A 26736-nucleotide genomic window follows, 5' to 3' on the forward strand; every position below is an offset into this window, starting at 1 on the left:
TACAAAAAGTTATAGCTGAAAAATATTATAGGAATATTATTAGTGGAGATAAGCTGGAACACTAAATTAATCAAAAAATGAGAGAGCAGAGGGAAAGGGGAACAAAGAAAAGACAGGGAAAACAGAAAGCAAATAGAAAAAGAGTAGATTTAAAACCATCCATATCAGTAAGTATGTTAAATATAAGTGTTCTGAGCATGGCAATTAAAAGACAGAGATTAGAGTCTTTGTCAGTCTGGGTAAAAAAAGAACAGCCAAATAATTACTGGCTGTAAGAAGGAAATCCACTTAAAATATAAAGCACAGAGAGGTTACACTAAGCATAAGAAATCTGAAATGGTTATATATGACTATCAGAAAGAAAACATGAAATATTACTAAGGATAAGTAACAATAAAGGGGTCAATTCATCAAAAGACAAAAATTCCTAAATGTATAACCAATGTAGTTTCAAAGTATATGAAGTGAAAGCTAACAAATTGAAAGGACAAATGGACAAGTCCACAGTGATAAGTGGAAATTTCAACCACTTACAGAAAAAGTACATGGAACTTCAGTCAAATACAAAAGACTTGAATAATATTATAAACAAACTGGACCTCATTGACATTTATAGAAAATAGCATGCAACAAATATATAAGGCATACTGATAAGTTCTATCAAATATTCTGGGAAGAAATAATACCAATACTTAAAAAATATCCTTTCAGAAATTCCAGCTTATTTTCAGTCAAGCATTAAGCTGATAGACCCAATGCAGAAAAAAAAAAAATGACAAGGAAAGAAAACTATAAGTCAGTACTCTTAATGAATTTGGACCAAAAGTATTTTTAAAATTTTAGAAAATCAAATCTAAGAATATATAAAAAAAGGATGACACATCATGACAAATAGTGTTTATCCTAGAAATGCAAGGTTGGTATAACATTTTTAAAAACAATGAAAGGACTTCCAGTTTCAGAAGTAAACAAGTAAGGAACCTAATATCATGACTCCCACCCTTATATAAAGAAATTGCTAGAAAAACTGAAAATCAGTTCTTTTTCTTGGTTTCATCAGACAGCTGTGATTGCAGGATATATTGGCACCATGAAATCTGGAGTGTCAAGTGCATTTAGAAAGAAATGCACCTTATCTATAAAAATGTTAATAAAAAAGTTGTTTCCAGGAACAAAGAAATTATATTGATCAGATTCTTGTATCTACATTTTTTTAAAAAGAGTGTTAGGAAATGAATACAGAAAGGTAAAATAAATTCTTTTCTTTTTCTTTTTCTTACGTGATCTAAAAGACAACTGTTTAAAATAATAGTAAAAATGTATTTGAGCATTTATACTATATGGATAAGTGAAATCAGCCAGCAGTATCACAAGGGATGAGAGAGGGCTATTGGGAATACTCTGTCATAAGGTACATGTACTACACATGAAGCAGTATAGTGTTATTAGAAGGTAGATTTAGATTAGTAAAAAATATAGTACAAATTTCCAAGGCAAGAACTTAGAAAGTTCAAAAAAATAAATATAAATGATATGCTATTGAGATAAAATGGAATAATATAAAATGATTAATTAATTGGAGTTGATGGAAGAAAGTATCAGTGAATTTAAGATAATTAAAATTATCCAACATGAGAAGCAAAAAGAAGAGGTGATGAAGAACAGGAAAAAGGGCCTGAGCAACCTGTGGGACACCATCAAGCATATTATTATATGCATTGTGGGAATCCCAGGAAGAGATGAGAGAATGAGCAAAGTGAATGCTCAAATAAATGATAGCTGAAAACGTCCCAAATTAAACAAAAGACAGGAAGATATACATCCAATATGGTCAACTAATTCCAAACAATATAAAGTGCAAGAGAGAAGAAATATAACATGTGCATATCAAGGGACCCTCAATAAGATTACATGATGATTTCTCATTGGAAACCATGGAGGCAAGAAGGCAGGATGACATATTTAAAGTGCAGAAAGGAAAATTCTGCTAATGAAGAATCTATATCAGGCTAAATTATCTTTCAAAAATGAGGGCAACAGGGAATGGGTGTAGCTCAGTGGTTTGAGTGTCTGCTTCCCAGGATGAGGTCTCAGGTTCAATCCCTGGTACCTACTAAAAAAAAAAAAGAGGGCAAGATTAAAACATTCCCAAATAAACAAAAGCTAATGGAATTTGTCCCCACTACACAGGCGCTACTAGAGATGCTAAAGACAGTTCAGCAAGATTGAAAGGAAAGGACAATAGACAATAGATTGACACCTCATGAAGAAATAAAGATCTTCAGTGAGGGTGATGACATGGGTAAAAATAAATGTCAGTACTATTGTATGTTTGGTTTGTAACTCCACTTTTTACATCTTAAAGGATCTAAAAAGTAAATGCATACAATGTAATGATACAGCAGTGGGATTGACTCACAATGGATAACCATGAACTTTGTGATGAGAACTACATAAAGGTCAGTGAAAAAAGGAGGATAGGAAAATAGTTTTTGAATACCATTGAAGTTAATTTGGTATCAAAGGAAACAAGATGCTATACATTTAGGATGTTAAATTTAAGTCCCATGGTAACTACAAAGAAAGTGTCAGAAAATATACAAGCTGATAGAGACAGAAATTAAAGTTCCAGTTTTCCAGGGGTGAAGAGCAGAGGGAATGGAAAATTAATGCATAATAGGTATAAGGTTTCTCTTTGGGAAGATGGGGAAGTTTTAGTAAGGGAAGGTGATGAGGGTACTGCAACATTGCGAAAGTGATTAATCCCATTGAACGCTTTTTTGGAAGTGGTTGAGATGGGAAAGTTTATGTTGTATGTATGTTTTCACAGTTTGAGAAAAGGAGCAAATAAAGAAACAATGACAATTAAATGCAGTACATGATCCTGAACTAGATCTGATGGAGGAAAAAGTCCCAAAAGGACATAATTGGCATATATGAAAAACTGGAATATCATCTGTAAGCTGAAGAAATAATTAAATTTCTTGAAGCTGATAACTGCACTAGAGATAGTTACATAAGTGAATATCCTTATTCTCAGGAAATATACAAGATAGTATTAAGTGTTCAAGGAGCATGATATATATATAAACTACAATCAGGTATTCAGAAAATGGATTGACAAATAGAAAGATTGATAGACTAATGGCTAGATAGTTTCATATGGGAAATATGGTAAAATGTTAAGATTGGTGGACCTGGAAATCTGGGGGGTGGGTAGAGGTGTGTTGGTGTTCTCTGCATGGAGTTTGCATTATTTCTTTAACTGTTCTGTAAATTTCAACGTTTTTCAAATTAAAAAGTTTTAAAACATACTTTACTGAAACCAGAAAATGCAGGAAAATTGGGTGGAGGGAAGGAGACAAAGCATAAAGGCAACAAATAGAAAAAAAGTATTTTAAATATGGTTAATTCTAGATCAATAATTGTTTTAAATGTGAATTGCCTAACATGCCAGTTAAAAGAGAGAAATTGTCAGATTGGATTTAATATAGTCTGTCTACAAGAAATCAACTTTAAACATAATGACTCAGATAAGGTAAAAGTAAAGGAACACTAAAATAATTACTATGCTGGCACTAATCAAAAGGAAGTTGGAATAGCTATATTAATTTTAAGCAAAGCAGACTTTAGAACAAGTAAGATTATCATGGATGAAGAGCACATACATAGTGATAAAGTGATCAATTCTCCAAGAATATAAACAATCCTTAACAGTATGTACCTAACAAAAGAGGCTCAAAATACATGTGGCAAAAACTGATATAAAGGGAAACGGACTTGGCCCAGTGGTTAGGGCATCCATCTACCACATGGGAGGTCCGTGGTTCAAACCCCGGGCCTTCTTGACCCGTGTAGAGCTGGCCCATGCGCAGTGCTGATGCGCGCAAGGAGTGCCGCGCCACACAGGGGTGTCCCCCACATAGGGGAGCCCCGCGCACAAGGAGTGTGCCACGTAAGGAGAGCCACCCAGTGTGAAAGGAAGTGCAGCCTGCCCAGGAATGGCGCCGCCCACACTTCCCTTGCCACTGACGACAACAGAAGCAGACAAAGAAACAAGACGCAGCCAATAGACACAGAGCACAGTCAACCGGTGGGGGGGGGGGGGAATTAAATAAATAAAAGATAAAAATCTTTAAAAAATAAAAATCTTTAAAAAAAAACTGATATAAATAAAATGAGAAATGGAGAAATGAAATTTTATATTTAGAGACATTAATTCACTTCTTTCAGTAATTGATAGATCAAGCAGGCAGAAAATTCCTAAGGATATAGAAGACCGAAGCAGCAATATCAATCAACTTGATCTAATTGACATTTATCAAACACTCCATTCAACAACTATGAATAGTTGTCCTCTCATGTGCACATGGAACACTTGTCAAAATAGACCATGTTCTTGGCCACAAAACACACATTAACAAGTTTCAAAAGTTAGAAATCAAACAAAATACCTTCTCAGACTACAACAGATTCAAATAAAAAATCAATAACAGAGAGAGTCTGGAAAATCCCTATGCTTTGGAAGTTAATCACACAAACAATCCAGTAGTCAAAGAAGAAGCTTCTAAAGAAATGTAAAATATTTTGAACTAAATGACAATGAAAATAAAATTTATAAAAATTGAGTGCTGCCACTAATGCAATGCTCAGAGAGAAATGTATAACATTAAATATATATATTAGAAGAAAATTTAAACTCAATAACGTATGCTTCTGCCTTAAGAAATTAGAGAAAGAAGATCAAACTAAATTTAAAGTAAGAAGAAAATAGAAAATATAGGGGAATTCCAGGAAATGATGCTGATGTAGGTAGACAGAGTCTGACTCTCTCTAATAAAAAAAGCAGAGGGAAGGCAGGGACTATCCAAAGGAGCTGCTTTGGATATAGATAAAATGGGAGGGTGCTCTGAGTCATCTGTGAGGGTACTGGACAAATAAAAAATGCCAAAGGCAAACCATGAGTTGCTCAACCATGTTGCTGGAAATGGCATATATATCCCACTCTCAGGGCAAGTAGCCTTGGGGACGCTGTCAATGGAAGGGGAGGGGCTATTCTCTGGGAGGAAGAGGGTCTGAGAGAGGGTAGAGAATTATTTCTTTGTGGTTAGTTTGGCCAGTTGACCCCCCTTTAAATCTCAGAAGGGACCCAAACATGACAGGGAGAGAGAGAAGGGGAAAACTGCTCAGGCATGATGTCATGCCAAGCTGCCAAAGAAGAGAGAGAAACTAGATTACAGAAGGGGTGAGGAAGCTATCCAATAGCTATCAATAAAATTGAAATACTCTTAGCCAGATTAATGAAGGAAAAAAGAGAGAAGGTGAAAATACATAAAATAAGGAACAAGCAAGGGGTTATCACCACTGACTCCAAAGAAGTAAAGAGTATCATAAGAGGATACTTTGAAAAATTGTATGCCAACAAGATGGATAATTTAGAGGAAATGGGTAAATTCCTAGAAACACACAAGCAGCCTACATTGATGAAAGAAGAAATTGATGATTCCAACAGACCCAAATATCCCCCAAAAAAGAGCAAAGGACCAGTTGGCTTCACAGGTGAATTCTACCAAAAATTCCAGAAAGAACTAATACCAATCCTGCTTAAACTATTCCAAAACATGGAAGTGGGGGAAACTTGGCCTAACTCATTCTATGATGCCAACATCACCCGCCTAACAAAGTCAAAGAAAGACACCACGAGAAAGGAAAAGTATAGACCAATCTCTCTAATGAACCTAGATGTTAAAATCCTCAACAAAATACTTGCTAATCACATTCAACAACCCATAAAATAAATGATACACCATGACAAAGTGGATTTCATTCCTGGTATGCAAAGATGGTTCAACATAAGAAAATCAATTAATATATCACATAAACAGATCAAAGGAAAAACTCACATGATCATATCTATAGATGCAGAAAAAGCATTCGACAAAATACAGCACCCTTTCTTGATAAAAACACTGCAAAAGGTAGGAATAGAAAGAAACTTTCTGAACATGATAAAGGTATATGAAAAACCCACAGCTAACATCATTTACAATGGTGAAATCCTAAAATCTTTCCCTCTAAGATCAGGAACAAGACAAGGATGCCCACTATCACCCCTCCTATTTAACAGTGTGTAAGAAGTACTTGCTCAAGCACTGAGGCAAGAACCAGATATAAAAGGCATCCATATTGGAAAGGAAGAAGTCAAAATTTCACTATTTGCAGATGACATGACCCCATACATAGAAAGCACTGAGAAGTCTACCACAAAGCTTCTAGAACTTATAAATGAGTTCAGTAAACTCACAGGTTATTAAGATAATGTGCAAAAATCAGTAGCATTTCTGTATACCAATAATGAGCAATCTGAGAAGGAAATCAAGAAGAAAATACTATTTACAATAGTAGTTAAAAAATCAAATACCTAGGAATAAATTTAACTAAAGATGTAAAAGACTTATATACAGAAAACTACACAACACTGTTCAAGGAAATCAAAGAAGACTTATTAAATAGAGGAATATTCCCTGTTCATGGATAGAAAGACTAAACATCATTAAGATGCCTATCCTCCCCAAACTGATCTACAGATTCAATGCACTCCCAATAGAAATCTACACAGCATTTTTTAATGAAGTAGAAAAACTAAATATGAAATTTATTTGGAAAGGAAAGAGGCCCTGAATAACCAAAAACGTATTGAAAAAGAAAAATGAAATAGGAGGAATCACACTACCTGACTTCAAAACATACTACAAAGCTACAGTTGTGAAAACAGCATGGTACTGGCACAAGGATAGATACACTGACCAATGGAAACAAATTGAGAGTTCTAATATAGATCCTCATATATACAGTCATCTGATATTTGACAAGGCCACCAAGCCCACTCAACTGGGAGAGAATGGCCTCTTCAATAAATGGTGCTTGGAGAACTGAATCTCCATAGGAAAAAGAATGAAAGAGGATTACCATCTCATGCCTTACACAAAAATCAACTCAAAATGGATCAAAAACCTAAATATAAGAACCAACTATAAAGGCCTTGGAAAACAATGTAGGGACACATCTACAGGACCTTGTAATAGGAAATTCATACCAAAAGCATGAGCAACAAAAGAACAAATAGAAAAATGGGACCTCCTCAAAAGTAAAGCCTTTTGCACCTCAAAGGAGTTTGTCAAGAAAATGAAAAGAAAGCTTACCCAATGGGAGAAAATATTTGGTAACCATATATCTGATAGGAGACTAATTATCATGCATACATAAAGAGCCTATATCTCAAAAATAAAAAGACAAACAACCCATTTTAAAAATGGGCAAGAGATTTAACAGATGCTTCACCAAAGAAGAAATGCAAATGGCTAAAAAGCACATGAAAATGTGCTCAAAATCACTAGCTATTAGGGAAATGCAAATCAAGATTACAATAAGATACCATCTTACTCCCATAAGACTGGTGGCTATCAAAAAAAAGGGAGGACTGCAAGTGTTGGAGAGGATGTGGAAGAATGGGAACACTCATCCACTGCTGGTGGGAATGCAGAAGGATCCAGCCATACTGGAGGACAGTTTGGTGGTTTCTCAAAAAACTAGCTATAGATTTGCCATATGACCCAGCAATTCCACTGCTGGGTATATAGCCAGAAGAACTGAAAACAAGGACACAAACCTATATATGCACACCAATGTTCACAGTGGCATTATTCACTATTGCCAAAAATTGGAATCAACTCAAATGCCCATTAACAGATGAATGGATAAACAAAATGTGGTGCATACATACAATGGAATACTACTTAGCTACAAGAAGGAATACAGTACAAACACATGGGATAACATGGATGAATCTTGAGGACCTTATGTTGAGTAAAGCAAGCCAGGCATTGACGGACAAATACTACATGACCTCCTTGATATGAAATAAGCAAACCAAGCTGTCTCAGAGAACTAGAGACTGAATGATAGCCTTATAGGAAATTGAGGGGGGGGTAGGGAGGAAGGTTATGAGCTGATGCCTACATGGGTGAAATCTATGATAAAGTAAGTATTTGTAAAGGGAAGGAATAAGATGGGGGCATAGGGATAATATTGTGTGGGACTTTTCAGGCTTGAGGGGGGCTAGGGTTGGAAGGATGGGTCAGATGGCCCAAGGAATTAGGGAGAAGGTTGGAGGGAACAGTGGAACATGGGAGATTGTCAGGTATGTGGTTGAAACTATAATGTTGAGAAAACTCTTCAGAAAATATAATAAGGAGGGATTACCTATTTAAGGTGCTTAAGAGGGGGCATCTGGCACAGGGGCAGGCTTTTAGGGAGTGTGTGAGTGCTCATCTTGTCATAATGTGTTATATCATTGGGAGGAGACCTGTACAATGAGTGGGAAATTTTACCCCATCCTGGAGAGGCCTGATGTTCTTAAACAGAGGGAGTAGAATTGGTGGCTCCCAATAGGGGAGGACAGTCTAGTAGGTCAAGCCCTCAGCATTGTTGCAAGTATCTGTGAATCTGGTCCTTCAAGCAGTGAAGCTTGGTTGTCACTATGGGCTCTGAGGGGAGGGAGAGGGAGGAATATAATAGATGGAAGAAGGGTAACTGGGGGGCCTGTGGAAGTGTTCCATGAGATCGTGCAATGATGGATATAGGACATGTTAAATTCCACCAAAAATGTATAAAAGCCTATAGGCTAAAATGTAAACCATAATGTAAGCCATAATGTAACTAAAGATTTAGAATATTGTACAGTCTGAAATATAAACCATAATGTAAATCAAAATGGAACCATGTTTGATAGCTACGTTTCAATAACTGTACATTGGCTGCAGCAAATATAACATGAATATGTATAAAGATCATTACTGGGGAAGGGGGAAAAGGATTTGATATTGGATATATGGGAGTTCCCTATATTGTATATGTATCTTTACTGTGATCTAAAACTATTTTGAAGACAAAATTAAAAATTAGAAAAATTAGATGTAGACACTGAGGAAGAAATAAAAGAAATTGCCTTGCCACTGTACATACAGGGCAACACTTATTACAGTGATGAAAGACAAAATGTCAAAAACAAAGTTGTATGATATTTTTCATTTTTTAATACCCCAATTATTTTTATTTTATTTTAGCTTTTCTGAATTAGTATGTATTCTATTTCTAATCTTTAAACCTATCATTACAACTTCATTTTCATATTAATTGAATTTGGCAATATATTAGGCTTCGCTTTTGAAGAAGTTTTGGACCGCAATGGGGTATGGCAGGGAGGAATGCTGGTGTGGGTGTTATTGATGGGGGAACAGATGGTTGGGAAGGAGTTCTCCAAAGCATGTATATAAGATATATAAAAACGTTCAGATATTTGTTGGGTATTTTCATTATAGTTGCAGTTACAAATGACAACTGAGGGAGTGCTGAATTCCTAGCCAGGGGAGCTCTGTCACATTCCCCAATAGAACAGCAACAATCCCCAATGCCCCAAGTGCAAGGGTAAAGACCAGTGAGGAAGGATGGTCCAATCATGAGCCTTTGATACTGATGACTATGCTTATTAGCCTGTGTGCCTAAAATTTGAACTAGGCCTAGAGCTGCAGGGTGCTTAAGAGTTACCTCCTGAGAGCCTCCATGTTGCTCGAATGCGGCCAGTAAGCCACACTCAGCCTGTAAATGCATTACCTTCCCCCCAGCATGGGACATGAATCCCAGGGATGTGCCTCCCTGGCGCCAAGGGATTACTACCAATCACTAACTGATGATGCAACTATAAAAAGACCTTGAGAAAAAGGGGGAAATGGTAATGGCAAATGAGATTATATGGCTAAGAGTCTTCAAAAAAGAGTCGGGAGGTTATCAGAGAGGTTGCACTTATGCATGCCTCAGCAGGATCCCAGAGTCAGCCAAAGTAGATACCATCCTTCTTCACTGGTCTTATATACATGCTTCGGAGAACTCCTTCCCAACCATCTGTTCTTCCATTACTAGTCAAAATAGTTCTATAGTAGAATACCATAAGTACACTCTAATCCACATTTTATTCCCCCATCCTATGGACCCTGGGATGGTGATATCTACTGCACCTCTATATCGAGAGGGGTCTTAGGTTTCACATGGTTGATGGGTGCAATTCCCCTGCTTGCAGTTGTAAGCATTTTTGGCTCCCTGGTGTGTTGATTGACCTTCTTCACCTCCCTGTTAGCTGGCCGGGGTAAGTTCAATAAACCAGAGGGTAGGAGTTGCAAGTCTGCTGAGGCTCAGGGCCCAGCTGGCACATGTCCTGTCCAGAGATTCAAGTCTCTTGGGTATACACCAACCCCAGCACCAACCATGGGTTCAGTAAAAGTGACAGAAGAGGCATGTGTTGTAAGGTCACATCTAAGTCCAACTTCATCACACTCAGGAACACAAATTCCAAAGTAGGGCCCAATGACAAGACCCTGAACTCCAGAGCCATCTGCCATGACCATAGAACCTGTGTGTCTCCATAGCCCTCAGGAGCCTTAGATGTGAGACCTAAGACCCCTCCAGATATAGAGGTGGAGTAGATATCACCATCCCAAGGTCCACAGGATGGGGGAATAAAATATGGATTAGAGTGTACTTATGGTATTCTACTATAGAACTATTTTGACTAGTAATGGAAGAAATTGTAGTATTGATCTGGAGAAAGTGGCCACCATAGTTGCTGAAAATAGGGAATGGGAGGAAGAGATGTGATGTGGGGGCATTTTTGGTACTTGGAATTGTCCTAAATGATATTGCAAGGACAGATGCTGGACATTATATATCTTGCCATAACCCATTGAATGGACTGGGGGAAGAGTGTAAACTACAATGTAAACTATAATCCATGCGGTGCAGCAGTGCTCCAAAATGTATTCATCAAATGCAATGAATGTGCCACAATGACAAAAGAGGTTGTTGATATGGGAGGAGTGGAGGGGTGGGGAGTGGGGGGGCATGTAGGAACCTTTTGTATTTTTTAACATAACATTTTTTGTGATCTATGTATATTCAAAAAATAAAATAAAAAAATAAATGCTCAAAAATAAAACTGCATGGTATTAGCACAAGTATAGGCATACTGACCAATGGAACCGAGTTGAAAGTTATGATATAGATCTTTGCATATACAGTAAACTAATAGTTGACAAGGCCACCATGCCCCCTCAACTGGGAGAGAACAGCTTCTTCAACAAATGATGCTTGGAGAACTGGATATCCATAGCCAAAAGATTGAGAGAGGAATATCATCTCATACCTTACCCAAAAATTAACTCAAGATGGGTCAAAGATCTAAATATAAAAGCCCAGTCCATAAGGATCTTGGAAGATAATGCAGGGAAGCATCTATAAGATATTTTATTAGGAAATGATTTCATGAACTTTATACCCAAAGCATGAGCAATGAAAGAAAAAAGAGATAATGGGACCTCCTCAGACTTAAAACTTTTTGCACCTCAAAGGAGTTCATCAAGAAAGTGAAAAAGCAGCCTACTCAATGGGAGAAAATATTTGGTAACCATATATCTGATAGGGGCCTAATATCCAGCATATATAAAGAAATCCTACACCTGGAAAATAAAAAGACAAACAACCCATTAAAAAATGGGCAAGTGATTTGAATAGACACTTCTCCACATAAGAAATGCAAATAGCTAAAAAGTACATAAGATGCTCAACATCACTAGCTATTAGGGAAATGCAAATCAAAACGACAATGAGATATTATTTTACACCCATTAGACTTGCAGCTATTAAAAAAACAGAGGGCTACAAGTACTGGAGAGGATGTGGAGGAATGGGAACACTTATCCACTACTAGGGGGAATGCGGAATGTTGCAACCATTGTGGACAACAGTCTGGTGATCTGGCAGTTCCTCAGGAAACTAACTACAGAACTTCCATATGAATCCCACTACTGGGTATGTAACCAGAAGGACTGAAAGCAGGGACATAAACATATATGCACACCAATGTTCATAGTGGTATTATTCACTGTTGCCAAAAGTTGGAAACGACCCAAATGTCCATCAACAGATGAGTGGATAAACAAACTTTGGTGTATAAAAAATGGAATATTACTCAGCTATAAGAAGCAATGCAGTATTAACACATGGGATAACATGGATGAACCTTGAAGACCTTATGTTGAGTGAAATAAGCCAGGTGCTGAAGGACAAATATTACATGACTTCACTGATATGAATTAAGCAAATTGAGAAGGCTCACAGAGCTAGAGTCTGGAAGATAGGTTTACAGGAGACTGAAAGGGAGTAGAGCGTTGTAAGTCAATGCCCAAATGGCAAAATCTATGATAAGGTGGAAGGGTGTAGTTGTGCCCTGGATGGTCATGACAGTGGTACAATCAATCTATTGCATTGGGTGGTGCTGGTCTGTGAAGGGCCTGGGGGGGGGGGGGGGGAACACGCAGTTTGCACTGTCCATGGAACTGAGGGGAGTGTCAGGGAGGGAGCAGATGAATTCTGGAGATTTTTGAGTATATTGTTGAAATTACAATGTTGGGAATATTCTTTCATACAATACAGCAGAGGTGGGTTACTGGTTTAGGGTGTTGGATGTGGAGGGCATGCAGAACAGGGTGCACCTGGGGCAGGCTTCTAGGGAGTGTGTCTGTTTATCCTGTCATAGTGCATTGTTTCAGGAGGTGGAGACCCACACAATGAACAGGAAGGTGTTGAACTCCCATCCTGGGAAGTCCTGCTATTTTCTCAAATAGAGAGGCAGAAGTCTCATGAGAGCATAGGCATTGCCCAACAGAGGACAGTCCAGTATGTCAAGCCCTCAGTGTTGTTGCAACTGTGAATCTTGTTCAAGGAGTGAAGATTGATGGTTGCCATGGGTCCTGAGGGAAGGGGAAGGGAGGAATAGAATAGATGGATCACGGGGCATTTTAGGGTCATTGGAATTGTTCTGTATAATCTTGCAATGATGGATACAGTCCATGTAAATTTCATCACAATTTATAAAAGTGTATTGTCCAAAATATATGCCATAATGTAAATCATTGACCATGGTTAGCAGCAGCAATGCTTCAATATTTGTGCATCAATTGTAACAAAAGTATCATCCATACATAAAATGTTATTAACAGGAGAAAGGGGAAAAGATGGAGGATGTTGGGTATATGGGAATCTCCTATATTCTGTACATGATTTTTCTGTAACCTAGAACTTCTTTGAAGATAAAATGCAAAAAATAAGACACTGGGGGAATAAATGGAAGAAAATGCCACTGTACACACAAGACAACAGATCTTACAGTGATGAAAGGCATAATGCCAAATTTTTAACTTTTTAAAATTTTTATTTCAATTTTTAATTTTTTTTGTATTTTATTGGTTATTTTTGAAACTATCATTATTATTTCATTTTCTTATTAATTGTATTTGGTTATCTTGTTGGCTTCAGTTTTGAAGAAGTTTTGGATTACAGAAGGGTTACAACTGTGGTAGGAGAGGATCACTGGTGCGGGGTGTCAGTGATAGGGGAATGCATGGGAGAAAGTTCACCTGAGGCAGTCAATAAGGAATATGAATGAGTTCAAGTTTTCACAGGGCATTGTTACAGTGGGTGAAGGTCCACACCATAACTGAAAGAAAATATAATTCCCATCCTGGGAAGTTCTGCCACCTTGTCAAACGGGACAGTAAGAATCCCCTGAGTTCAGGGGCAGTAACTAAAGAAGGAAGATGGACCACTGATGAGTCCTTAATATTGATAACTATACTTATGAACCTTTTCTTTTGAAATTGAAACTTAGCTTAGTATTATAGTTTGCTTAAGATTTACTTCCTGAGAGCCTCCTTTTTGCTCAAATGTAGCCTTTCTCTAAGCCAAACTCAGTATATAAATGCATTATCTCCCCCCAGTGTGGGACATGACTCCTGGGGATGAGACTCACTTGCACTGAGGAACTGCTACCAAGCACCAATTAGCAAAGCAACTGGAAAAGACCTTCACCAAAAAGGAAAAGAGGAAAGACAAGTGAGTTTATATAGCTAAAAGACTTCAAAGTGAGTCAGAAGGTCAGTCCGGATATTATGCACACCTCAGCAGGGTCTCATTGACCACCACAGTAAATATTGCATCAAATAGCAGGACTCCTGAGGGCTCTGGAGACATGCAGACATTATAGGCAAGGCTGACAGCTCAGAAGTTGGGCACCCTGCCAGCAGGCCCTACTTTGGAATTTATGCTCCCCAGTGTGACAGAGTTGGACTCGGTTGTGGTTTCCCTACACATGGCTCTTCTGCCCTTACATTTGAACCTATAGTTAGTACTAAAGTTGATAGGTTTATGTCCAAAAGACTTAAATAGCTGGACTTTCCATATGCCAGCTGGATCCTGAATCTCAACCGAGTTGCAACACCTACTCTCTAGTTCCTTGGACTCATCCAGGACAACTAACAAGGAGAAGATGATGGACAATGTTATTCTAGTAATGGAAGAACTTTTATCACCGATGTGGAGGCAGTGGCCACTGGAGCTTCTGAGGTGAGGAAGAGGGAAAAATAAGTGTAATATGGGGGCATTTTCAGGACATGGAAATGTCCTAAATGATGTTGCAATCTCATACAGGCAATTGTATATCTTGTCATAATTTACAAAATTGTGTGAGAGAATGCAAACTATAATCCACACTTAGTGGCAATGCTCCAATATGTGTTCATTAATTTTGACAAATATACCACACTAAAGAGGGATGCTGTTAATGTGGGCAAGTGTGGGAAGGGAAGTGAGCAGGGCATATGGGAATCCCCTATATTTTTTAGGTAACATTTCTGTAATCTAAAGTGTCTTATTAATTAATTAAAAATAGATAAATTAAACAAAAAATCAATGAAATTGAAAATAGGAAAACAATAGATAAAATCAGTTAGTTCTTTGAAAAAATAAATACAATATATAAAACCCTAGCTATGTGAACGAAGAAAAAAATGAGAGACAATTCAAATTGCAAACTTCAAGAATAGAAGAAGGGTCATCACTATTGATCCCATGAACATTAAATGGAGAATAAAGGAATGCATGGTCTCTATACACTGTTGGTGGGATTTCATTGTCACCTAAAATAGTAATAGATATAATTTGAGTAATAGATATACTCAAAATAGTAGATACTTTGGTAAATTCATACACTGAATCATACTTAATAACCAAAAGGAACAAACTACAGATAATGTAACAACCTTATGCTGAATTTCAAATGTATTACACTAAATTAAAGTAGATAGACTTAAAGGGCTAGCTATGGCATAAGTCCATTTGTATTACATGCTGGGAAAAAGCCAAATATAGGAAAATGATGCAATAATAGTTGCCAGGAGCTGGGGGAAAGGATTTACTATAAAATGTTATGGGGGAATATTGGTGTTGATACACTATTTTATATCTTGTTTTTGTTAGTAATTACCCTGTGGTATACATTTGTGAAAGCTATATGAAAAAAGAAAAAGTAAATTTTAAAAATACATGATAGCTTTGGCTATATTCTGTCTACAAGAAACCAACTGTAAACAAAAAGACTCAGATATGGTGAAAGGAATAGCAACTTGTCACTCCTAAGCAACAGCACTCATATCAATGAGGTCTGTGGACAATCATTTCACATTCATCCTGAGGAAAAGATGGAATGATCTAAGTACAAATGCAACTTATTATAAACAATTTCTTGCCAAAAAAGTCACTTATTAAACCAAAATATTTTACATAATTTACTATAAAACACCATAAAAACCAGAAATAACATGTGAGCCTACAATTATAATGGATATAAAATGAAAACAAACACATAAAGCATCAATAACAAAAATGAATTAATACGGCATTTTGGTTGCACCCTTAAAACTTGAGCATCCAAATGAACAGATTTAATAGAGAAATTCAAGAAATTTTTAGCTGAAAAGTACCCTGACAACATTTTCTTCCAATCCCAAATGAAGGATATGTACTTGAGAGTGACAAAGTAAAGGTTTTCAAGTCATAGTAATAGTTAAGTCCTGACACTCTGTCCAGTGACCTTCCTGGGTCCTTGTCAACCACATTTGAAGTATTGTACCTGATTATTTTTTCTATATCTTACATAAATCATCCACAGAAGAGAGAGTTAAACAGTTAGCAATCTTGAAAGTATAATGCTTGAGGGATATTTGATGGAATTTGGTGACACATGGTTTGCCTAGAAGAGATGTTTACGTATGGGATGAGGTCAGAAGAACAGTTTTCAGAAATTTGAGAGACTGTCATAAAAGAACCAGGCCATCCCACACACTACTGAGTGTCGTATAATGGAAATTATTTAGATAGAGAATGCATTATGACTTTCTGAGATCTCATGAAAAGGAGGGGTAAAACTTGATAATTATTAAAATCCCTACAAATTCTTCACATTCTTCTCTTTGAATAGGTGCTTTCTATTGATGAGGTGGACACCCTTACAAAACAGTGAATTCTTCTTCACATGAAGCTCAAACATGAGGAATCTAGCCTCAGATGAGAGTTTGGCCCAGATGACTTTTAGGTTTCCTATAGACCAAAAACTTTGTGAGACCCTTTGGGAATGTTATATTAAAAAATATTCATGGGGTGACAGATTGAAGTTGGTGACTGTGTTTGGAATCTAATTCTTTACTGGTCTTGAGAAACTAAGACATGCTTCAGTGGAATATGAATGTGTTCATCTTGTCATAGGGTGTCACCTCAGTGGGGAGAAACCCACGTAATAAACAAGAAAATATTAAACTCACATCCTGGGGAGTCCTGCTGCATTCTCAAATAAAGGGGCAAGACTCTCTTGAGTACATAGGCAGTGCCTAATAGAAAACAGACCAGTGTGTCAAACGCTTAACATTAATGTAAGTAATTATGAACACTTTTCTTGAAAATTTGAAAATTAGTCGTTACCAGAAGTTCTAAGGGGAGTAGAAGGGAAGAATAGGTGGAACATATTACATTTTTAGGGCATTGGAATTGTTCTGCATGATTTTGAAATGACGGGTACAGGCCATTATACATTTTGTCAAAAACAATAAAATTGTACAGTGCAAAGTGTAAACCATAATGTAAACCACTGACCATAGTTAGTAACAATGTTTCAATATTTGTCCATTGATTGTAACAAATGTACCATACTCATGTAAGATATTTTTAATAAGGACAAATTTGAGAGAGGAGGGGATAAGGTATATGGTAACCCCCTATATTTTTGATGTGACTTTTCTGTAACCTAAAGCTTTGAAAATAAAGTGAAAAAAAAAAAAAAAGCACTGGGGGAACATACAGAAGAAATATTCCATACACATAAAAGACAACTGATCTTACAGGGATGAAAGGCACAATGCAAAAAAATGTTTGGCTTTGATTTGGAGGAGGTTTTGGATTACAGAAAAACTACAACTACAGTAGGGGAGGATTCTGGTGCAGAGTGTCAGTGGTGGGGGGATATGTGGGAAAGGATGTACCTGGGGCATGTCTCTATGGAATATGAGTGTGTTCATACAGTCATGGGGTGTTATCTCAGTGGTGAAGACCCATGTAATAACCAACAAAATATTAAATTCCCATTCTGGGAGTCCTACTACATCCTCTAATAAAGTGGCAAGACTCTCTGGAGAACATAAGCAATGCCTAGGGAAAGAGGACAGACCAATATGCCAGTCCATCGATACTAATGCTTGTATTTATGAGCCCTTTTCTTGAAAAATTGAAACTCAGCCTAGTAATAAACATATTGCCTACAAGTTACGTCCTGAAAATCTCCTTGTTACTTAAACGTGGCTTCTCTCTAAGCCAAACTCAGCATATAAATTCACTGCCTTCCCCCTGGTGTCGGACATGACTCCTGGGGATGGGCCTCCTTGGTACCTAGGGATTATTATTACCAAGTGCCAGCTAGTGATGCATTGGAAAAAAGACCTTGACCAAAAGGGGGAATATTAAATACAAGGGTGTGTATGGCTAAGCAATTTCAAAGTGAGTAAGGAGGCCATTCCAGGAGGTGCATTCATTTATGGACATCTCAGGAGGATCTCACTGACTGCCATAGTAAACAATGTCTCAATTAGGGATACTCCTAAGGGCTCTAGAGACATCTGGACACTACAGGCAGGGCAGAAAACCCCAGGAAATTGGCACCCCATCATGGGCCTTGCCTTGAAATGTATCATAATCTATCTCCCCCATGTATCAGTTAGACTCATTTATAATTTTCCTACACATGGTTCTTCTGTCACTTTTATTTTAACCTATATATAGCACCATACCCATTAAATATATGTCCCAGAGACTTAAATCTTCCATCTATTCATACGCTGGTTGAACCATGTATCTCAGGAGAGTTGCAGCCAACACCTACTCTCCAGATCATCGGACTCACCCAGGACAACTAACAAAAGAATTATAATGGACAATGCCTATCCCCCAAAAAACAGAGTTTTTACAACTGCAAGCAAAACAGTTCCACCTTTATGCCCCATGGGATCTAAGCCCCCTCCAAACTGGAAGCAGAGTGGGTTTCACCAACCCCAAATCCTTAAATCTGAGGAATGAACAAACATAAGGGTGGAATGCAACTATGGATTAAAGTATAATTATTGTTATTCTAGTAACAGAGTATGTGTAACATTGATATAAAGACAATGGTCACCAGAGGCTCTGAGCAGAGAGAGAGGGAAGAATAGGTGTAACATCAGGCACTTTGGGAACATTGGAATTGTTCTGCATGACAATGCAATGATGGATACGGGCCATTATACATTTTGACAAAATCTATAAAATTGTGCATTGCAAAGTACAAACCATAATGTAAACTATAGACTACGGTTAGCAGCCATGCTTCAATATTTGTTTGTATCATACTAATGAAAGATATTGTTAATGGGAGAAAATGTGAGAGGGAGAGGGATGGAATATATGGGAATCCTTTATATTTTTTATGTAACATCTATGTCACCTAAAAATTATTTGAAAATAAAGAAAAAAAAGATTTACAAAAGAAAAAGTTAAAAGAAAAAACATAAGACTGTACAACACAGTGAACTCTATTGTAGACAATGGACTATCTATAGTTAATAGTACAAGCATAAAAATACTATTTCATGAATTATAGTAAATATACTATACTAATACAAGGTGGTAATAACAGGGTGGTATATGGGGAAAAACACCTAATGTAAATAATGGAAGATAGATCGAACTATTTTAATATCTTTCATCAATTGTAACAAAGGTGACTACTGTTTTAAAGAAAGTACAATTATTTTTTAAAGTGCTATCATCAATACTAACAATACATCAATGCAAGCTGTTTGTGGTGGGGCGGTATACGTGAATCTTGTATTTTTTGCATGATTATTTTGTAAACTTGTAACTTCTCTAATAAAAAAAATTGAACAAAACAAATTCTGGCATACATACCCACACACAAAAAAAAACTTATTATGTTCACATTTGATTTATGAAAGTAGGAAACTATGAACCCTGATTTTGTTTTCCCACCTTACCTTCCCCTTAATATACTCTCTCTATATATATATATACATATAAGCAGATATGGAGTTCAAAGGAGAATATTGGCCAACAACATCCCTGACCTCAGTAACTACCAATAGATGTGTACTTAAGGGAGAAGGGCAGCGCATGCAGGATAGAGAGGAAGATATTTCTATCTACCCAACATACCTTTACCTAAAAGAGAGGAGAGCTTTCTCAAGCAGAGGGATAGAGGTATACCACCACCCTCCATTACCACACGTGGAGAAACACACACACATATTGTACAGAAGCAACTTGAGGTGGGTGGACTGTTCGACCTCTATCAGCATTCTGTGTCTATATTTCTCAGCTCTGAAAGAAAGATAAGGTTAGAAGCAGAGAGGGGTCATTTTACATCCAGATTTCTCCTCAAGGAAGCAGATGTGCTTAGTATGGCAATAACAATTCTTTCAACAATTCAGAATGAAAGGAATAAATGGGCATTCATTGAGCACTTCCTTACTCTAAACCAGAAAGTTGTATTAAGCCCTTTAAGGTAGGCCATTTAATCCTCATTTCAATCCAGATGTCTCTTACCCCAGAATCTATGAGTTTTCCAATATATACTATTACTATGTTCTAGGTGTCTATCTCTTTCTCTGCCTTAGTTCTAAGTATATGACTCTTTTTACTATGTTTTCTATGGCTATATCCTCCATTTCTCCATTTCTTCTTTGCCTGCCTACCTGACAGCAGCACCACATTGCATCTAGAGCCAAATTTCATTACTTAGTATTGTACTTCTGATATTTAATAACTGCATGACCCAGGCAAGTTACCTAACCTCTCGGGACCTCAGTTTCTCTATCTGAATGAACCTAATAATAGCATCATTTTTAAGAGATTGTTCTGACTACTGAGATCAAATACATAAAGCACTAGAATAATGCCTTCCAAGTAGTAAGCTCAATAATTGAATTATAATTACCTGCAATCCTTCTTTATCTGTATTTTCTCATCTCTTGTGTTTTTTCTTATTAATTCCTTACCTTTATTTTGAAATACAGATTTCAATCTGTTATTCACTTACCAAGGTATCTAAAATATCTACCAGGAAGATGAAAAATATTCCATGAATACCAACATTTGGCATAAAGTTTGTGTTATTTATTTCAGAGTGTGAATCTTACAGAACAAATAAGCATAAAAGATGAACACAAATTCGTAACACTAATTTTCATGTATTCAAGTGATTATTTAGCTCATTTTTATCTCCCCACCGGATTATGCACTCCATGATACTAGAGTCTGCTTTTTTTTTAACACAATGACACAATAAGGGGATTCAATAAATATTTGTTGAATGAAAGATTGCTTAGGTGGCTTATAGGAGATAAGAGTATTTTGAAGCATTTAAACCTTTCTGTGGCATTCTGACCCCAAGGTGAAATTATTGATCTCCCATCTGTGTTCTTTTATCACATCATATAGCACTTATCACATCTACTTTTAGTTATTGTTATAATCTTTCCTGACCATCCAGTGAGTTACTGCTTTAGGTATGAATAGTGTCTTATTCATTTACAGCTTCTGTCTCCAAACAGCATTTGGACCTTAAAACTCGACACAAGTTAATTCAGGTGACCTCAGATGTAACTACAAGAGGCCAGCGTGGGCAACCTTGCAAGAGATGGGGCTTGCATCTCTCCAGAACAAGTACTTCAGCCCAGGTTTACAGCAGACATTCTCAATCCACTGAAGGGGATATTTAGGCCACGATCAGCCACCTTGATCAGAGAAATCAGAAAAAGTTGAAGCTTTGGTTTCAACTGGTTGATTAAGCCATTGATTTAAATTTATTGGTGCTCATTCAACTTTATTTTCCATGTGAACATGTACCATAGAGATGACAAGTACTTTTCATAGAAATGACAAATTCAACTTCGATTCTACATCCCTTTATCAAAAAAATCCAGAGAAAACGAAATTCCTAAATGGATAGAAAAGCATATGCTTCATGAAGTTAAATGTTCCTCTGATAGTCTATGAAATTCTACTATACATGGTTTCCTAGATAACTAGTTCAGTAAGAGCACAGGCTGCAGAAAAATCCTCTATTTCAGTGTTCAAAATAAAGTTAAAAGCAAAATCAATGCAATTCATAGTTGTAAAAATAAGTTGTAAGACATCATTGCAGAAGTTAAGCTTATGGACTCTGGAGCTACCTGATGAGGTTCCAATCCCCTGGAGGCCCCACCATGCACTAGCTCGGTACCGCTAGAAGATAAAAATGAAGACAAAAGTACTACCAAATGCACAGTGTTGTTATGGAGAGTAAAGGATTAACACATGTGAAGTGCTTAGAATAGTGTCTACCTGGCACTTCATAAGACTTGATGAATGTTTAGTGCTATCACCAAAAAAAAAAAAAAGGAGCGCTTTACGCAGGGACTCTACATAATATCATTTCTAAAGAAAATAAAGCCCTACCTACCGTCCAGTCCAAATACCGTTTTTAAATACCGCAGCCACTTAGAAGCACGAGAATCCTGAGTGATAAGTGGTACGAAGGGCTGTGCCAACAAAGAGGAGGTCTTGTATGATGGGATTTCGAGATAGATTTCTTGGGCCTGGTCATCACATTAAAAGACCGGGCAGCGGGCGGGGGGGGGGAGGGAGACCCCGTGCAAAATAAATGTGGTGTTTGTTTGGCTGTGGATGGGTTGATAAGCGGCAGCAGGATGTGTTAATTTCTTGTTAAGCGCGTGTGGAAGTGCGCTCTGCAAACAATGGACTCAGAGGGCGAGCTGCGCCCGGCTCCCGGCCGCCCCCGGCGCCCCGTTTCCGGACTTTCGGCTGCACACATCCCCCTTTTGTTTTCTCGGGGCCCGGCCGCGCGTGTCGCTACCGCGGCCACCCCACAAAGCTTTTCCGCCGGCCGCGCCTCTCCGGGAGGTCGCGGGGTCGAGGGGAGGAAGAGGCGGGCGGCGGCGGCGGGCGCGCCGGGGCGGGGGGCCGGGGGCCCGCGGAAGCGCTGCCGCCGCCCGCCGCGCTCGGGGAAGGCCTGCGCGCCGCGATAAGGCCTTTCTCCTGCCCATTGTCCGCGCCCGGCGGCCGCCCAGTGAAAGTTCCCCGGGCCCGGCGGGATGCGCAACCCCTCCGGCACCTGGAAGCCTCCGCGGGGAGCCGGGCCATTGTGACCCCCCACGCCCGAGCCGCCTGCCCCGCAAAACCGGAAAGGTGGAGGGGCCGCCCCTCGGATGCCACCTTGAGTGCGCTGCGTCTAAAGCGGCTTTGTTTAAACACATCTGCAGTTCCCGCGCTGATCTTCTGCAGGGGGTTGAATATACCCTTGGCCTCGGCTCAGCTAGGACTTTTCGATTCGGGGAGGGTCAAGGCCTCTTGCACTAGTGAGCCCCAGGTTCATAAAATTATTAAACAATGAAAGGCCAGAACAAAAAGTATTACGTTCTACAAATCAGTACGTTTAATACAGACACACAGAAGGGCTGCCGATCGATATGGTTCTGCTATTTACAAGAGAATTTCGGGACTTCTAAAAATATTAAATGTTTTTTGTTGTTGTTGTTTTCTAATTCCAAGCAGTTGTGGTTGGGAATGAGACGCATGCTGGAAGTTGTATGGTGATTCTTTTTTCCTCTTTTTTTCAATCCATTCGGTATCTAACTGACTATTCAAATTTATTCTGGGATAACTGAGTTTTTAAAAGTCTAAATTAGAGGACTGAAAGGGAAGCCAGGGCCAGTGGGCTTTAATCCTCCCACCCACACCCTGTCCAAGGCCATGGGCAAGGAAGTTTGAACCGATGGACCTACGGAGAGGCAGAATTTCAAACCCACTCCTATTGCTTTGATGGGTTCTATGTCTTCTACCAAACCTGTCGGGACGTGATTTAGTGTGACCACCACCCAGAACAGAGAAATACATAGAAAAGCATATCCACTTCATTCACAAATCTACCATACACAGGACTATTGTATTACCATTATTTCAAACTACCTATCTTTGACTATATTTAACACTTGAAATGAGCTATTCAAGGCTATGCTAAAGGCTTGTTGAAAAAAAATGTGTTTCAATGGAAATATAGGTATTGTCTTAAGGCACCCTTCTCAGCTGCCTGGGTCTAGCCTTGATCATTGTCTTTGAGCCATTTCCCAACTCTAAATTGTAGGTAACTGAGAGCTATATAAATCCTATCCTAATAGAGATTTAATTGAACACCAACATCATCTCCCCTCTGATGGGAAACCTAGTTTGGTTTCCCTTTGCAATTCATCCAACATTCCTTCGCTCCATATAAATTTGTGCTCCTTTGACTTTTTCTTTGATTTGATTATAACATCTGCCTGATTCCTTTGCATTATAAAAGTAAAATAAATTATTGAACATATGTTCATTTTTATATCTGTATGAGAGTGATGATTTTCCCTTTTTCTGAAAATTGTCTTCTAACAGGCCACACAATTAAAGGTATCACAAATCAAAGAAAAGCAGGAAGGAAAAGCAGGAAAAAAAATTGAGCGATAGCTTTTGCTCACCGGTAGATACTAGAGGTAAATGTGTGCATTCTTATATACAGGGAACACTAACTGAGGAAATTATGGTAGGAGGCTTATGTGAGGCAATTATCTGCTCACTGAATGTTTTTATTAACTAGTGAAGCCATTGAGGGAAGGGAGGAAGCGCCCCAGACTTGGGGTATGAATTCAAAGGCTCAGGATGCTACTTAGAGATTGTGACTTGAGCAAGTTGCTTAACCCTCTAAGCTTCAGTTTCCTTGTCTCTGAAATGGGACTCAGAGTTTTGGATTGAATAAATGCAATATTTTTGTGAAAACGCCTGCTACTGCAGTTATGCTCGGGAATTGTTTGTTAACTCCAGGAAACAGCAAGATAGTACAAGATACTCAAAGGGACGGGCTATCATCATATAGGGAAAACAGGATCTAAATTTAACTTTCAGGTCCTATACTTTCTAGCTGTGTGGCTTTGCACAAGTAAAACAATCTCTCTGAAGTATGACTTCATTTAAACAAGAGGATTAAAAGAAGCACCTAGGAAAGTTATGAGGGCTGAAAACAATAAATGTAAAGTCTGGCTTGGAGCAGGGCCCATCAGAAAGAACATTCAATAAATGGTAACTATCAACAATACTTATCAAAATAATTAAACTCAACTTTTCTCTAATTATGACCATCATTCCAGATTTGAAATAACCTTTTACCCACAAACCAATTACTATGATGCCTTCTTTTTTAGAAAAACCACCATGAACTAAACTTCCTTCTCCCAACTTGGACATGGTCTCTATTCTCTGAAGTGGTCTGTATTTACCTAGGGAAAGGAGGGTTTGTCATCTGTAACAAGGACCACCATTGAGGCTTAAGGAAGTGGAAGCTTCAGAAATGGAATAGAGAAATGCATGTGGTTAAGGGTTTTTGTTGTTGTTGTTTGGGGGAGGAGGATTTTTTAGTCTATGGCAAAGATAAAGTATCCTATTATACTGCATCTGATACTTGATAAGTGGACAAAACACAAGCTATAAATCAATATGTAATGCACAAGTAAAACCAAGGTGGTCAAAACCCCTTCTAAGAAAAATTTCTCCAACCACAGGCCCTCTATGGTCAAATACAGCCTTTTTCTTTCCCCCAAATAAATAAAGGCACAGCTGATTAGGTTAAGGGTAGACACTGAACTTATGGAGACCAATTCCACAGACTGGCCAGTGACAACTGAAGGGGCTGTCATAGATGAAAGGATAAGGTGTAATGGACTAATTGGATTCTTTCTGACATTTAAATTGGGAAACAGAGAAGAACCATGAAGTAGAGAGTGGAAGCTAAAGCCTTGAATAAATGTAGGGAGGCACTAAGAAGTAGAGCCAGGGATTTGGGGACAAATCCAAGTTATAAGGTAGCATGAAAAATGAGTAAGTGGAAATGATTAGTAGAGAAAAGATAAACAGAGCAGAGATAAAGAGTAGGCCAGAGGGTCCTGTGACAGAGGTTACTGATGTCCACCAGAAATGTGTACCCCCTTTTCTATAATGGGTAGCTGACCCTGGAAGGCAGCCACTCAACAGGGACTACATTTGCCAGCCCTCATGGCATCTACAGAAATTATGTGTGTTACTTCTGGACTGGCATTTTTAGGAGGAGGCAGGGACTCTTCTCTTTCTCCTTTTACCCAGACTGGAAGCAAAAGACTTCAAAGGGACCAAAGAGCCACAAGATAGAGGAAGCTTCCGTCCCTGAATCACCATGGGAGGGAAGCTGCTCAATAATTTGGATACTTGCCTTGGTCTGTTTCCTGAGTGAACAGCAGAATCCTATTGTGTTAAGTAACTCAGGCTCATATAAGAAATACGAGCAGATTGGAACAAACCCAAGAAAAAAAGTAGAGAAAACTTGTCAATAAGAAAGACCATGGTGGGAAACGGACTTTGGCCCAGTGGTTAGGGCGTCCGTCTACCACATGGGAGGTCCGCGGTTCAAACCCCGGGCCTCCTTGACCCGTGTGGAGCTGGCCATGCGCAGTGCTGATGCGCGCAAGGAGTGCCGTGCCACGCAAGGGTGTCCCCTGCGTGGGGGAGCCCCACGTGCAAGGAGTGCACCCGTGAGGAAAGCCGCCCAGCGTGAAAAAGAAAGAGCAGCCTGCCCAGGAATGGCGCCGCCCACACTTCCCGTGCCGCTGATGACAACAGAAGCGGACAAAGAAACAAGACACAGCAAATAGACACCAAGAACAGACAACCAGGGGAGGGGGGGAAATTAAATAAATAAATAAATCTTTAAAAAAAAAAAAAAAAAAAAAGAAAGACCATGGTAAGAAGACAGAGGAATTACCTAAAGAGTCATATCTGCCCTTGAGGACTTTCTGCTCAGCTGCAAATTCAGTCCACATGTATCTCTAAAATACTTTTCCACTTATTTGAGATGACAACCATCTCTGATCCTTTAGATAGATAGATAGATAGATAGATAGATAGATAGATAGATAGATAGATAGATGGATGATACAGAGATGTAGACTAAGAGGAGCAGATGGATGGAAAGAAGATAGATAGGCATATATATACTTACATGACTTTGAAGTCAAGATTTCTAATCTTTTTCTACATTTTAAATTTTATTACATGAACCCCTATGGTTTTTTTGTAATAAATATGTGTGCATACACACACATACACAATCATCACATAACTGGTGTAACAAATATTTTC

The 26736-nt window shown here is 38.3% G+C and overlaps 1 long non-coding RNA gene across 1 annotated transcript in view; it reads right to left on the bottom strand.

Annotated features, from left to right (window-relative positions):
* LOC111766454 (uncharacterized) overlaps window positions 1-22087 on the bottom strand; it is a 101834-nt gene extending 79747 nt beyond the window's left edge. Inside the window, exon 1 of the long non-coding RNA XR_011647931.1 lies at window positions 21983-22087. This is a non-coding gene — a long non-coding RNA (uncharacterized lncRNA). The remainder of the gene's footprint in view (window positions 1-21982) is intronic.
* Between the last annotated feature and the right edge of the window lie 4649 nt (window positions 22088-26736).

Source organism: Dasypus novemcinctus, chromosome 3 (genome assembly GCF_030445035.2).
Source record: "Dasypus novemcinctus isolate mDasNov1 chromosome 3, mDasNov1.1.hap2, whole genome shotgun sequence".
Taxonomy (NCBI): domain Eukaryota; kingdom Metazoa; phylum Chordata; class Mammalia; order Cingulata; family Dasypodidae; genus Dasypus; species Dasypus novemcinctus.